The sequence below is a fragment of the Eufriesea mexicana genome, unplaced genomic scaffold, assembly GCF_001483705.2.
Source record: "Eufriesea mexicana isolate 0111107269 unplaced genomic scaffold, ASM148370v2 scaffold7616, whole genome shotgun sequence".
Taxonomy (NCBI): Eukaryota; Metazoa; Arthropoda; class Insecta; order Hymenoptera; family Apidae; genus Eufriesea; species Eufriesea mexicana.
This window is the reverse complement of record NW_016915410.1, coordinates 18,627-22,683: the sequence shown is the minus strand read 5'-3', so window position 1 is coordinate 22,683 and position 4,057 is coordinate 18,627.

Here is a 4,057-nt window from a genome sequence, read left to right as displayed (position 1 = left end):
CGAGTGCGACAGTGACTGGAATTGAGCTAGGCCCGATCGGGAGGGTGCCGAGGTATGAAGTTATCTCTGTACACGGGAGTACATCGCCTAGGCTAGTCGGTCTTTCGAATAATCGCGAACTCGTTCGGGCGCGTCGCGATTTTCTATTAGCTTGCGTGTTTGATATTTCATTCCCTATTTTTATGGGAACTTGAAAATGTCTTAGCGTTGCGACAGTAGAGTTTCAGTATACCGAACCGAAACCCCTTTTGTAAGACACGAAATATAATAAAGTGTCAGTAGAGTCATTTTAACTTAATTCGCTCCAAGATAGATTAGGGTACCTTTGATACAGGTAGCGCCAGCAGGCTGCGCCACTAGGGCGCATGTCGGGTCTCGATGCGTAGCCACCTCCACGTGGTGAGACCTGGTAATTGGTATCCTTTTCCAAAGATTTTTCTTTGCAAAACGATACCAAGCTGAGAGCTACGCTTCAGATTTAAGATATTTGCTATCTATTGTAAATTTTCATACTTCCTTTTGAACTTCGTGATTTTTCCGAAATTTTATAACAAAATTTATTTTTTCTTTGTTGTAGACTGTTATGTCTTAGCTTCATTGCACTTGGTACTCGGAATTTGAATAGCTAAAGCATTGTTGGTATTAGCGAACAGTGACTGTATGATATATGCGTGTAAGTATACACTTACCGTCCAATATTCTTTCCAGTTAATGGAATTAAAAATGGTCTTCACAGTTTCGTTCTATGGGTTATTCTTCAGACTAGTCTACAAAATACGATACCTACTATGCCCGCAGAATTTCGTGTAGGATAAGGAACTTTTTGTCAAAATGCACGGATGGTGCGTATGGAATACCATCGTCGGTTTATTTTTAAAATTCGATGACCAATTATAATTATTCGGGAACACATATAATTATACTTATTGATATTGATAGACTTCGGATACTCTCGTCTAACTTGTAAGATAATAATGAATCTTCTAATGTTCTTACTTTTTATGTAATACTTCCTTTTATCAAAAAATCGTACGCTTTGAGAAAAAGCCAGAATTTTCAGAAACTAATGGTGATAGAGTAATTCCAATTACAGATTCATTTTCAGTAAAATAAACTACAAGAAATACCCAATGGATATTATAGATTCAAATACGTGTTAGACAGCATAATTAGAGAGTCAGAAAATGTTCATAGTACTTTACAAATTGTTGTTTTGGATACTAATATCTTAATAAATATCTAAATGTTATGTGCTTAGTTTATTATATATTCCGCAAACTTTTATACTAAACGATAATGTAATTACCTTTAAATAGGGTATCCTTCAATTTCTCGATTTTTCCACGGACTTATTCCACACAGAGTATGAAAATTTTATTTCGAGATTATAGTGTTTTACCGAGAAGTACAATTCTATTTGGATAATTGCAAATTATGGGTCTTAGGTTGTCAAAAGTTTCTCAAATATGGAAATTTTTATAGCTAAGTTTTTAGGTTACTAAACGCGAAAATGTAACTTCAATTTTATATTACGGCGATTACTCAGGTTGGGAATAATTATCCCCAATGGATGTACCTCCGCTTACTCTTGTTCACCACGAATCTCTGGACTTTCCATCGTGATTTGTATGTGCAAAATTCCTTTGCTCTTGCAATATTACGACGTGCTCAAAAACTTGGAAAACGTAATCAGTTCTTGTTTTGTCTTTACATGTAATTGATATATGTGATATAATACACAAGATAAAATTAATCATAAGATGTTTTGAATAAGTTTGTTTAGATGTATAAAGTTCGCATTATTTGTAGTGAAGGAAAGTAAAAATATTGTTACAACCTGCAAAGATATACATAGATCGTCGATAATGTAGAGAACGATGGGTATTGATGAGATGATAAGTAAATCAGTAATGTAGAGAACGACCAATAATAAAGAGATGATAAGTACTCGATAATCTAAAATGTATACACAGACCGACAATGAAGAGAAAATGAGTAAAGCGATAATCGGAAATGAAGGAAACAACCGTTACTGAAGATATAATAAGGAACCCGATAATCGGTATTGTGAGAAATCATCAATTCTGCAAGATTACACGTATCTCGATAATCAGTAATGTAGAAAACAACGCATCCAAAATAGATGATAAGTAACTCGATAATAGATAATGTAAAAAGCAACTATTACTGAAGAAATAATAAGTAACTCGATAATCGGTAGCGTAGAAGACACCTATACTTCTGAGATGATAAGTAACTCGATAATCAGTAATGTAGAAAAACAGATACTGAAGTGATGTTAAGTTACTCGACAATAGGTAATGTAGAAAACACCTGCTATTGAGGAGATAATAACCAACTCGACAATCGGTAATGTAGAAAACATCGATAATGAAGTGATGATAACTAATTCGACAATCTGTATTGTAGAAAACAACTGAACCTGAAGAGATAATAAGTAACTCGATAATAGGTAATGTAGAAAACACCGATACAGTAGTGATGATAAGTAACTCGATAATAGGTAATGTAGAAAACGCCGATACAGTAGTGATGATAAGTAACACGATAATCGGTAGCGTAGAAAACAACTGTACTTGAAGAGATATTAAGTAACTCTATAATGGGTAATGGGAAAACAACTGATAAGAAAGAGGTGATAAGTAACTCGATAATCGTTAATGTTGAAAACAACTGTTACTGAAGAGATGATAAGTAAATCGATAATGGTTTATATAGAATACGTCTAATACTGAAATGAGTATAAGTAACTCGTTAATGATCGTAATGTAAATTTATAATACAAGTGAAAAAATTACGAAATTATTGGCTATTACTTCTACGTATGACGAATTTGTGTTAAATTTCATCCATAACTGAAAAAAAGTTAATAGATTATTAAATTTATAGTTAATAACAAATTAAAATTATTGATAACAATTAGTTTGCCACGTATATTAACGACAAAAGTCTAAAAAGTTAAATAATTATTGGCTCCTACTTAAACAAACAACATATTTGTGTTAGAATGTATCCATGACTTACAAAAAGTAAATAAATCATTAAATTTATTGTTAATAACAAATTAAAATTGTTGATGAGAAATAGTTTGCAAAGTTATTAACGATAAAAGTAAAAAAAGTTAACAAATTATTAATTATTACAGCGAAAAAGTAACTTTTAAAGGAATCGGTAAAGTTCGGAAATTTTCGCCGATGTCCGGACGGCCGCCGCTATATAAGGGGCCCGCGTGAAGGCTCGAGCCAGTTGTTGCTTTGACTTCGGGAGGGTCGTGTTAATATTCTTTCTTTTTGTTTCAGGTTCTAATTATCTTTCAGATTCTATTTCTTTTATTCTAGATTTCATTGTTTGTGCATTCGAGTATTATGTACAATAATCGAATGCTTCGTCGTTGGTTTATTCGTATATCATCGTTGGCTAGATCACTGGTTATTCAGTGGCCATTGTCCAATCTCTTAAATAATTTAACGATAATTTCTTCTTTCAGGCACTAATTATCTTTTCTTTCAGGTTCTAATTATTTTTCTTCTTGCAGATTATATTTCTTTCATTCTATTTGTCTTTGTTTCGAGTATTTGGTACAATATTCGAATGCTTCGTCGTTGGTTTACTTATGTCTCATCGTTGGCTAAACTTTTCCTTCCACAAATTTTACGACTTCCGTTCGATTTGTTTTCGTTAGAGCGCTCGAGTATTTCGTATAATACTCGAGCGCTTCCTTGTTCCTTTGTTTATATCTCACCGTTGGGATGTTTCTGTCTCGTAGTTAAGTTTCTCTGGTCTCGTCGTTGGCTTGCTCGTTCCACTTGGTTATTAACTTTCATGGTTTCCGTTTCTTTCGCTTTTGTGTTACATCCTCGCACTAATCGGTTTCCTTTCAGGTTTTAATATTTTTTTCTTTTCAGATTTTATTTTTGTTTGACGATTCAAATATTTCGTATAATATTCGAATCTTTCGTCATTCTTATGTTCTTATGTCTCATCGTTGGGTTGTTCATGTCTCATTGTTAGGTTCTTAATATCTCATCGTTGGGTT